The following is a 12537-nucleotide window of genomic DNA, read 5'->3' on the forward strand; positions in this document are numbered from 1 at the left end:
AAGGCCATACGGCTCCAATGTTTTATTATTTTTTTTTTCCCAGAGGCACTTCATATGGAAGGAGTCGTCTTAGAAGTTTTATTTATTCATTTGCATTAATATATATTGTATGTTTGTTCGCATTGATTGTTTATTTAATTTCTGTTCGTTTTAAGTTTCATTTATAATCTAATGGCAAAATATTTTTTTCGTTTTAAGGTTGATTTTCATATTCAATCTAAGCATTACTCGCTTTAAGATCTATTTATTCATTTATAGTATTACTTGTTGTATGTTTTTTGCTATGATTGTTTATTTAATTTCTGTTCGCTTTGGGTTTCATTTCATTTATTCTTTAATAGTAATTTCTGGTCGTTTTGAGTTTGAATTTTAACAGGTATTTGTATCTCCTGAGCTTAAGTTTAAAATGGCCTTTACTTTTCTTTGAAAAACGTATTTTTCGGAAAGTTTTTTTAATTAATTTATTGTTAACAGCACTTTGTACGATAATCTTTTCGTTCAGTAGTAAATCCTTTTTTAGTGCCTACTTTTGTACGAAAAAAATATCTACAACGACTAAAAATAAGTGTTTTATAGTTGAAATCTTATATTTGTATGTTCAACTTTCTGCAAGATAAAAATTTCATTTCGTGTTATTTGGATGTTTTCTAAATTTTCGAAAAAAAACAGCAAGCCATCTGTTTAATAGAATTTTTAGGACTAAACTAACTTTTCTTACGAAAAAAATTCCAGGCGTTTTTCTTAAGGTATTTATCATCACCGTTATTAAAAATTAATCAGACATAAATGTAATACTATTGAAGTTTCTTCTTTGTGAGTTGAATACTTTCTGCAAAATCAATATATTATTTCTTGTTCATTGGATGTTTTCTTAGTTTCTATAAAACAAAAAAAAATTTAATAAAAAGGTACTTTAACGGATCATTGCTTCCCTTATGATAAACTTTAGGATGAGTTGTAATTGTAACTCTGTTATTTAACACTACGATGCTTACTTTTACTTCGTATAACGATTTTTTTTCTTCTTCAGTAATGAATCTTTTTTTTTGTATAGCTGATTCTACAAAAATTATTTAAAAAAGAACAGTTGTATCGGTATAGTTTTATGTATTCCATATAATTTGCTGTTATTTTCAAATAATTTGCCTTGTTTTTATGGCTTATTAATTTAAGTTTAAATATTAAATAAAACGGATGTATTCTACATTAGTATTACTATTTTAGCTTTTATAACCATCACTATTTTTCTCAGTTTACATTTCTCAGTTATTTTTTCTCAATATTTTTCTCAGGTTTCTCTTTGTGGGTGTACATTTATCAATTTGTCCTGCGTGTGTTATTTATTACAGTTAAATACTGCAGAAATTACCAAACCATTGAGTTAGTCAGAATTCAACTTGTACAGGGCAGTAAAATAATCAAAGCTCATTGCTTCAGTACACTTTTCCCCACATTCGCTTTAACTCCCTTAAGATTTATCTGTTTTTAACGGATTTGTAGAATCTAGGCTAAAACACACTAAAATATTTTATATTACATGCACATTTCTACTTTTAATGTTTATGCAAAACATAATACTGTATTGTACCATTTACATTAAAGTTTTCTCCTTTTGGGTGCATATTTTATTGGATTTTCACATTTAAGCAATTTATTATAGTTCAACCCTATATAAAAAAAAAAAAAAAAAAATTGTGACAGACTTCAACCTGTATAGGCCTGTGAAACCGTTGGAGCTAGTTGTTCCGGTACTATTTTCATCGCAACTTCCAGTTTTTAAGGGTTTATTGAATTTAAGCTAAAATATAATAGTGTTTTTTTTCAAATTTGATTAATGTTTCTATTTTTGACATTTATATGACAAACAAAGACTTTATTACACCACTTTCATAAAAAAAATTTTTCTGTGGGTGCACATTTTATCAATTTTTCATACTTTATCAATTTATTACAGCTAAATCCTGTATAAATTGCCAAACTGTTTACTTTTATTCTTTAAGCACTAATTGCAAGTTGCAGCTCATCAATAATTATTCAACCATGCCAGTTGAGTAGGCTATGCGATTTTGAAGTTGGAAGGTATTTCACGGTCAGCCAATTTTTGATGATCATTTTTCATACTAAAACAATAAAATTATTAATTCGAAAATTTTAAAAATATTAGAATAATTCAGCGAAGATAACTTAGTTTGGCAAACATGAATTATTATTGAGAACAAAAAGATTTAGAATGCAAGTAGGCTTGTATTTTGGCTTATAAATCCGAAAGAAACAATTTAGAAAGTTTTCAACTTCGAGACCGACTCAAAACAGTATTTTGTGCGTTATAGTATTTTTAAAGTGGTTCACTAGTTAATATATCCTTTTTGGAGCTTTATACGTAATTTCATAGTTGTCATCCTTATAAAAACACAAAAATCACAAAAGCTCAAAGCTCAAAGTCACAAAGTCACAAGAACACAATAGCTCCAAAAGTCATTAGTCACCTGGAAGGTGTCAAATCATTAAAAAAGAAAGTTCTTAGATTATCATGGTTGTGTGCAGAAACTTTTAGAGAGGCTATGACAGAAGTTCGATCCTACACAGTGGCATCATTTGGGGCGGGGCAAGGGGAGGGGTAGTTGTCCCTACCCAATAATTTGGAGGGAAAAAATTATTGTATAGCCATGCCCCTTGAATCTCCGGATGTAGACCCCTCTTACCCCCCCCCCCAATAAAAACGCTAGAGCTACGCCCCTGATCCTGCATTCAGACAGATGAAAATCCTTGCATGATTCAGGCTTAAACAAGGAGCAAGACAAAAGAACTATTAAATTGGGAGGCATGTGTGATACCATTCCTCTGTCTCAATACTAAATGTAAAATAGTAAATAACAAACGGAACAGGAATTACCTATAAAAATGACTGATGAAAGTAGATGGCAGCACCATTTGACACCGGGAAAAGGGTCGTTTTTTTTTATTTTTAAGTTTTCTATTAATTGGCCCAAGAAAATATTTTGTCAACAAGGCCAGGGAATCGTTGTGAATCTTAAGTACTTTTAAATTACAGTTTAACTTGAGACGGATGCCTGCTTGATTGCCAGCATGAGAGGAAATTTCCACTCGGAAGCCGATTTATGGTTCGAAGAGCTGTGCAAATGTTATTTTGCAAAGGTTAGCAGAAAAAATTCAGGATTTTATTTCTACTATTATAGAATCTGAGACTCCACTTCACTTCCCAGGCGGTTCTGGCTCAAGGACAAATTAAAACATTCTCTTTTCACCCCAGGTGAGAATTGCGTGCAGCTTTCCCGAAGGAACTGTCGTATTCGTCAATACGGCTGGAGGCCCAAACTTTCCGTAAATTTTAGAAGATAGACCCGTACTACTTTCTTGCAATAAGCTGATATCGGCAGCATAAGAAAAGGCACCTCCTAACAAACATGCTAGGAAAATCCTAAATGCTCTCTTGTAAGAGCGAGAAACCCAAAAGATTTAAGGCCCATTCATATTCATATTTTGCTATTGCCAAGATTTAGCAGCGCTAACTTCGGGCATCAGTAGAAGCCAAATCCTCTCATAATAGAAATAATTTCAGGGCTGGATCGGGCCAAAAGTGAAGTTCAATCGATTTGAACTTTGTTGAGGCCCAATCAATTAGAATCTTTCACAAAATTTTCTAATCGGCTAAAACCCGGACCTCAACCAGATAGCCTGGACCTTAAATATAAATAATAAAGTCCAATTATGGCGTAGTGGGATTGGTCTATGCTTGGTAATATTGAACCCAAGGATTAAACTTGGCTTCAGCAACCCGCTCCAAGGCCCAGTATTTGATTCCGGTGATCAGATTATGCGAACGCGTCTTTATAACAATCCAAACAAGAAGAAGAAGATGAATAAGAAATGGAAAACTGAAATAAAAAAGAAGCGAAATACAAGGAGGAGCTCATAAGCTCATCGGAGCTTAAGAATTTTTTTGTAGGAAAAGAGAAACATGGACTATATGAGATCTTAGATGAAGACAAATACGCACATACTATAATTATGGTATCAATTGATTTCAGTGTTTAAACAACCCGTTGCGATTGGTGAAATCTGACCACTAGTATCAGCTAGTACCAGAACCGTAATGAGCTCTATTTTGATATTATTAAAATCTCTTTGTGAATGGGCCTTTAACTGCTCTTGACCGAATATACGCATTATAATACACGAGTCGAAGCACAAGTTTTTGCTTAATTCCGTTTAGAACCATAGCCTTTTGCATTGAAGCACCCAGACCTAATTGAAATTTTACAGGTACATAGCTCCTTTCATGGACACTTCCTTCAGGGAATTTTAGACAACAAGCTTTTTTGGTTGTGTTGCTAGCCGGCTCAAAATTCCAAAATTTGGAATTATTTGGAATAATTTGGAAATTTGGGTTCTCCAAATTATGAAACTTTGAACTCTATTAGTGCCTTGACAGTGAATGTCAAGCGTCTAACATTGATGTGGCAAGTCTCTTTCTACCAACATTCAAGCAGATGTCATTGCGTTCACAGAGGTCACCAATTTCGGACAAATAATAACAAAAGATGAAACAAAATTGCCCAGGTCCCGAGTTTCGTATACGACATCATAGCGCAATATCTGTACGCTCGATAGCGTTGCTGCCCTGCAACTTGGCCCAAAGTTTTCCCTCAGTAGTATGTGTTTGTCTTTCTGATTGGCTCTCCTTTTGATTGAACGAAGGTATGAACGAAGGTATGAATAGCATCCCTGACTAATAAATTTCCCCCCTCTCAACGATATGATACCGTTTCCTGATTGATATTAAAACAATTAATGCACTTTGAATCTGGAAATGGAAACATGTTTATGCTGAAGTAGGGGGTAGAATTTATTTTGCTTCGTCATGTAATACAATAATCTTCAGCAAAACAAATCTTCAGTAAAAATGTTCTTTGTTGGATTGCTGATAATAAAAAAAAAATGCTGTGTTAAAATGTTATTTTATAAAAATGAGTAAACTTACTTTTGTTTAAAGACAGTAAAAATGACTCCTTCTGGTTGTAGCCGTAGCTACAACCTAATAAAGAGCTTAGAGAAGCCGAAGTCTAAGAAAGGGGTTTTTTAAAGAAACTGTCTAGTGATATGCATGTTACTGTGAATATCCGAAATCTGGTTAATGTCAACATTCACCGGTGAATGTCCGAAATTCTTTTTTCTCTGCTTGGATTAAATTACCTTTACAAATCAGCTTTTTCACTCCTATGCAAGCTGTGATGGTAAAAGTTGAAGTTAGGTTAGGTTAGGCTAAATTAGGTTACAAATCACAAAAATGGGTTAATAATCTAACCCAACCTAATTTAAACTAGCCTTACCCACCCTAACCTGACCTGTCACCATCTAACCTTGCATAAAACTGAAAAAGTTGACGGGCAACGCTGACTAAATGCAAGGAGAAAAAAAGATATTTTGAACATTCACTGGTGAATGTCGACATTCACCAGTTTCGGACATTTGCGGTAACATAAGGATTCTATGTAGCTCTATTTTGAAGAAACTAATTTTTATTCAGCTGACAAATAATTTATGCTTCCGAGAGAAAACTTCGAAAGAGCATCTATTCGAAAGAGCATCCCTTCTATTCAAGGATTACAGTCCCCCTTCCATTGAACAACAAGAGAAATCACATTTTTGCACATTTTTTGTACCACTGCTTTTGTTTTTCCCAGGAGTGATCATATTCAACCAGCAGTAGAAAAAGGAAACATCAAACGGCGAAAAAAATTAGTACCTTTTTCTCAGAAGCGCAAGAGATTTTTCCGCAGAAAAGTACTGTTTTCAGCGATTTTGGGCTGCAAAACATAAATGCTGACCAAAATAAGTGACAAGGTGGTGGAAAATACAATTTATTAAATAACCAATTACTTGTTCCAGGTCAAAAAACCCCTTTTTAATGGTTTTTAGTTACCCAATCTAAAAATCAAGGAGAATTACATTTTAGCATTGCCAAACTGAACAAAGTTGAGCCGAAAATGCTTATGGTACCACCAAAAAACGTAAAATGTAACCGAGATTGCTGACGCCCAAATTTGTCGCGTATCCGAAATTCTAATTTTTGGAGCTGAGGCTGACAACTCTAACACCGGTTATTCAAAAATACCGAAATGGTGTCGCAACCTAAAATCCTGAACCCATGTTGGTATCAGAATCCAAAAAAGTAGATGAAATCCGCATTAGAAAAAGAAAATAAAAAGAATCATTTGCGTATAAAGAAATTCACTCCCAGAGTTACAAAAATAGAGCAGAAAATGTAGGAATTTTCACCGTCATTCCCAAGCAATCATGGGCGTAGGCATCACATTGGCTAGGGGGGGGGGCAATCGATAGTGTGATGGAGGGGGAGATGAAGTTATGTCAGCATGGGCGTACGTAGCTTCTTGCCTAGGGGAAGGGGCAGCTGCCCCCTTCCCATTATTTATGTATTTCTATAATCGCCTTTATATATAAATGTAAAGGCAATGTGGCTTATGGAGTTATTAGCCTGAATGTAGGCATTTTTTAGGTCAAAAATATCACATGGATTGAAATATTGATTTTGCTTCTGCAAGTAAAGTGAAGGTCTAGGGGTGGCAGCTTCCCCCCTGCCTCCCCCTCCCTACGCCCGTGCAAGCAATGTCACCAAGAATGCAGATAAGACACCTGAGATTGCAAGAAAAGTTAGTCAAGTTTTTTTTTTGGTTTTGTTTTAAATGAAAATTTTGACTCCAAAATCACCATTCTCGGCTCTAAATAGTGGAATCCTAGGCCCACAAAACAAAAATATGGATTGCAAAACTCAAAATCTCACCTATGTTTTATAGGTGAAATTTGGTGAAATTTTGAAAATTTTGGTGAAATTTTGAAAATTTTGGTGAAATTTTGAAAATTTTGGTGAAATTTTGAAAATTTTGGTGAAATTTTGTGCATTATCAGCTCCTTTTTACCCTATTTTGACCCAAAAGGAATTCCATATAGTAGTCATGTGTTGCATAAAAAAATATATCGTAATTAAAGCATAATAAGTCATAAATAATTTTTTTTTATCTTTGTCTTCTCCGGAGTAACGGTGATAAAACACCTCTTGTGTTATTATCTATATAAAGAAGTTCCACATATTTCGTGAGGAAGTTTTAAGAGAGGTATGAAGTAAAACTATATTTACCACCTTATTTTAACGAAAGGTGACTTTGACCTTCTTTGAATCACCATCTAAGTTTGATAGACATTTTTGATATCAGGTTTAATAAAGACATGAATAGAATTATCATAATTTTAACACCCAGATAGAAAATTCACCATAAAAGCTTCCCATTCCATTCCAGTTTACATTTTGTAAGAGATTGACGAGTAAAAGAAAAAAAAATCACTCCATGTTTATCTGAATCACTCTTTTTTTAGGGCCAAAAATCATTCTCAAAGTAATGCTCGTGTGACAACCTTGACTCTTAGCACCCACTGGGCGTCGTGAAACATAATATTAAAGGACACACTGATCAACTTCAGTGATTAGTGAATAATTCTGGCTTCCTTCATTCTGCGGAACTGTTAAACAACATTTAGGTCTAGTTTCTAGCATTAAATTAAAAACAGTTTTGTAAAACCAAAAATCGACTTCGAAATCGATTTTGTAAAAACAAAAATCGAATACGATCAAAAGTTAAGTGGTAATGGTGTATTAAACGTACTCTTTTATATACTGCTAAAGAAGTCAATTTTGGTTAATGCTAATGAAATAAAATAGGATGAATATATAATAGTTTAGAAACAAATTTGGGCTATATATCGTATTTGCACACTAGGACGGTGGGGGGTAAAGCATACCATATATTAAATACGTAACCTAACCTAACCAGAGACAGATACCCGGTTATAATGGTTTTTGAACAAAAATTATAAGAATTACATAAATGACAAATCCCAAATTGTAATTTTAACATTCATATTAGATCACCCGTTTCACTCAATTCCACTCTAACAACTGTTTTATGACCGGGTATCTGTCCCAGTATCTGTAGCATCTCCAATTTGACATTCCATATACAGTATGTAAAAGAGTACGTTTAATGCATTAGTACTAATTAAGTTCTATGAGAATTCAAAATCAAAATGAGTAGAAATTACTAACAAGTCCGACATGCAGTTTAAAACAAGCAATGATCACAATGAACAATGAAGCCAAACTTAAAATAAACAAAAATTGCCAAAAATAGTTCTGAAGTTGTCGTTTCCAACTCCCCCTCCTGGGAAAAAACTCGTGGCACCATCTATGTGTTTCTGAAAACTGAATACAGAGCTAGAACTAAAAGTTTTGTTCAGCAAATTCTACATGTTTAAGTTTAAAATCAATAAATTTTGAAGTTAATGCATTGCATACTAGACTAGTAAAAACAAAAGAGTATTTTATAAAATACACTGACATAAAAAAACAGATTTCTAGAAACTGGAGCAGGATATGATAAAAAAAAATCATTAGTCATTAAAAAATCATAAAAAAAAAAAAAAAATCGCTGTTCAAATTATTTTAAGTTTCTGTAGAACTGATATTTAGAGCTATTTTAGAACCAGTGACTAATGAAAATGAATATTGTAGAATAATAACAGGAGTCTGCAGCCTATAGTCAGGACTATGGGAACTTTAAACTAAAAGAAAAACTAAATTGAATCTATTAGTATACATGAGATCTATCATGAATTCATTTAAATATCAAGCCCCTCTTGGACTAATCCTCTGATCCTGTTTGTATGATAACGACAACCTAGCAGGGTTACCAACTGCCGACGCCTAAAATGAGTGCAAATCAAGGCCAAGAAAGAGTAGTTTTTGCTCAAAAAGAATACAAGTCAAAAATCTGCACGCATCCCCTTTTCTGTATCCACTCTGAGGCAAATAAGAGTGCAATTCAGGCGAAAAGTGTGCAAGTTGACAACCCTGTTCCTTGGGTTAAATGTGCTTCTGACGAAGTTGCCAACTACTGACGTTTAAAGCGAATTTAAGCTGAAACCAAATAATAGTGATTTTCACTCTTCCGCATCCCTTCTAAGATAAAAAAGAGTGCATTTCACACGAAAAGTGTTCAAATTGGTAACACTGCAACCCAGTAAAGTCTTAACAATAAAGTTTTAAGTCTTAACAAAGTAATCTCTTAACAATTGTCATGCAAGAAATTGCCGTACATTACCTTGGCATAGTGATGTTTCATGATACAGAAATTACCATGGAAGCTATAAATACAGGAATTACCATTCGAGCAAATTTAAATTTTTGCAAAGAGTAGAATAGCATTCACTTAAAACCAGATCTACAGTAAAAATAAATTCAGAAGGCCAAATAGAAATAGTGATTTAGTTCAAAACCTAAATAAATCTCAAAAACAACAGCAATTATAGATTGAGTGGAAATGGTCATATAGCCTCTGTAATTATTCTCACTTATCAATCAAACTTAAAATATACAATAATAGCGCAAAAGCGACAAAAAAAAAGACAAAAGCAGAAAAAACTTCAAGTAACCAGAGAAAGGCAATAGATGCATGATAAGCCTAAACTTTTATGTTTAGAATAATTTTTGTCGATGGCATAACTTAGATGTTTTAAAAATAAATAAAACAATGATTATATTAGACGAACCGTCCAAGCTATGTCTTGCAGAGTCTCAAAAAGTCAGAGATCGGGTTTATTAAGTTCAGCTGCCACACAACAACGCTAGTTTAAGGAAGAGATGGTGACCGTCGTTGCTTGCTAGCCCTATAATTTTACTTTTGGCAACACTTAACATTTTGTCAAATTCTTTGCCCACTGACTTTGCAAGTAGATTAGCTGAAAGTGTGTAGGCTACTTTCAGGTAGACGGTAAATGATAGGACCTCAAGGGATATTTAGATTGCCCAAATCAAAATACTGACTTTTGGATTTCAGTTTACGTAAATGTTTTGCACTGTGGTTTTTCCGTAAGTGTATATGTACCAAATAACTTTCTAATTAATAGGGACCAGGTAAAATTACTAACTTCATTATAGTTAGGTATTATTATCAACACTATAACAATCACTATGTTCCAGTGGTGGTTCTGGTCCCTCTTGCGCTCAGGCAAAATCCTCATACCACCATTTGTCTCCCGAAAATTTCAGGCCAAATTTTAGCAAAATTTTCATTTATTAACAAAATGTTCCTTTATTCTTATAGTTTGAACACAAAATATAAAACAAACATTACAATTAATTTAAATTCAGTCAAATTGTTTATATTTTCAAGGAATGGTGATGGAGGTATGGGGAAATGAAAATTATGGATTTAATTTGCTTATACTTGTTGCCAACTGCGCCTCTACTTTTTTTAATAGAAATAAAATTTCAAAAATTACAAAATGGTTATAACCGCTAGATTATTTATTTCGAATTTTGGGCCCCTAAAATTTCTGAGCCCGGCGCAACGGCCCCCCTAAAACCGCCTCTGCTATGTTCATAACACGTAAAAGAGAATTAATGTTATTATTAGTTGCTAATGCACATGCAAAAATCCTTTCTTTATAATAACACAGTTAGAGAAACTGTTTTAACTTAACACGATGCTAAAAAGTTGTAAAAAGTTGATAAACATATGGAAAAATGAAAATTATGGATTTAATTTGCTTATACTTGTTGCCGACTGCTCCTCTACTTTATTTTAATAGAAATAAAATTTCAAAAATTTCAAAATGGTTATAACCACTAGATTATTTATTTAAAGTTTTGGGCCCCTAAAATTTCTGAGCCCGGCGCAACAACCTCACCTCCCCCCCTAAAACCACCCCTGCTGTGTTCATAACACGTAAAAGAGAATTACTGTTATAACTACCTTTCTTTAAAAAAAACACAATTAGAGAAACTGTTTTTACTTGACACGATGCTAAAAAGTTGTTTCTTTTAACAATATGTCTTGGCAAACTGATATGATGAATTTATTTGAATTTGCGTACGAATAACAACAGCTGGTCAAGTTACTTTTTTGTTCATATAAATATTGCGTTACTTCCTAGTTGTAAAAGAGTAAAACTAGTGATCCTTCTAGCTATTGCGTTTGTGTGAGACCATGATCCTAGCACGATGGTTTACTTTTTTGTTCGAATGACACTAATCCCACCAACCTGTTTCAGAGTTCAGCCTTTAAAGGCCAGCAAGCTATTGTTACTGTACTAGAAGTGCCACAAATCGGCAGAATGGCTACCACTGACCAAAAGGCTGGGCCACATCAAAAAAAATTTACCGCTCCATGGGAAAGGTGTTTAAGAATTCTAGAAAAATCCTTTTGTGTAAATAAATATTAAATGTAAATTTAGTCTGATATATTCATTTCAGAGTATCAAAACTTGGTAAAAGCTTTTATAGTGGCAGTTTTTATTGAACATCATAAAAAGAAACATGAAATTTTTGAATCGTTGGGATTTTTGACAACACGAGAAAGATGTCAAAACAAAAAGCAAAAGGTGGATCTGACCGATTATGCAACCGGGCAATGAAAACCCCAAATAAAGACACAGTTTTAATACACCTGTCTTTTTCATGTTTAAGTTTGGTTGATTGACCCCAGAAACAACAAAATGGTCTGGACATCCTTTACAAACTCCTTTCCCCTTCAATGGGATTTTGGAGAGGATCTAGGGCTTTATTATGTTTTTGTAATAGCAATTTAAAAATGAAGTTTTTAAACTGTTTCATATGTACATCGTACAAGCATTGAACAAATTTTAAAACAGAAATGTAATATAGAAATTGTATATCTCAACCGTGATATCCTGCATATTCTCTTCTTTTTTTTAGATAAAATACTGCAGGGACTAATGCTTGTTTCAATAGTAAAATTCAAAATATCCAATGCAGGGTTCTACATTAATTTTTCGCCACCTTTTCACGTAGATCTAATACAAAATAAAATTACAAATGAAAAAAGAGAAATAAAAAGAACTGTTATTTTGGAAAAACCCCTCTGCTGTTCCCCAGCAAAACAAGTTTATTATAGTTAAATGTATGAAGGAAGCTTATACTTTCTTCCTGGATTAAGTATGTGCGGCTTTCCAGTTAGCAATGAAACGAAAAAAAAACACAAAAAGGGCTAGGTAGATTATCAAATAGTTCGTGGTAACGAACAGTAAATAAGGAGCGACCCGGCTCAACATGTAACCGAAACTTTAAAAACAGAATTTTGATACCAATAGATACATCAAAAGAATTGCATTTTAATGCTGATTTTAAATATATAAGTTTTATTAAGTTTAGTCTTACCCATCAAAAGTTATGAACCTGAGAAAACTTGCCTTATTTTCGAAAAAAGGGGAACCCACCCCCTAAAAGTCATAGAATCTTAACGACATCAGGTTCAGGGTATCAGATAACCCTACTGTAGAGGTTTCAAGCTCGTATCTGTAAAAATGTGGAATTTTGTTTGTTTTTTTGTTGCCAGAAAAAAGATCACGGATGCGTGTTTATTTGTTTTTGTTTTTGTTTTTTTTCCCAGGGGTGATCGTATCGACCCCGTCGTCCTAGAATGT

General features: G+C 33.4%; 1 protein-coding gene across 4 annotated transcripts in view; it reads right to left on the bottom strand.

Moving 5' to 3' along the window:
• LOC148943529 (salivary peroxidase/catechol oxidase-like) overlaps window positions 1-12537 on the bottom strand; it is a 94112-nt gene that overhangs the window by 69965 nt on the left and 11610 nt on the right. The window contains exon 1 of one of the 4 annotated variants that reach the window (XM_089101941.1): window positions 10888-10916. The exons of the other annotated variants lie outside the window; for them this stretch is intronic. The gene's annotated coding sequence lies outside the window, so the exon portion shown is untranslated. Of the gene's footprint in view, window positions 1-10887; window positions 10917-12537 lie in introns of those variants that run through there. 4 annotated transcript variants of the gene reach the window in all.

Source organism: Artemia sp. Qi Xiang Cuo, chromosome 15, assembly GCF_049724085.1.
Source record: "Artemia sp. Qi Xiang Cuo chromosome 15, ASM4972408v1, whole genome shotgun sequence".
In the NCBI taxonomy this organism is placed as follows: Eukaryota; Metazoa; Arthropoda; class Branchiopoda; order Anostraca; family Artemiidae; genus Artemia; species Artemia sp. Qi Xiang Cuo.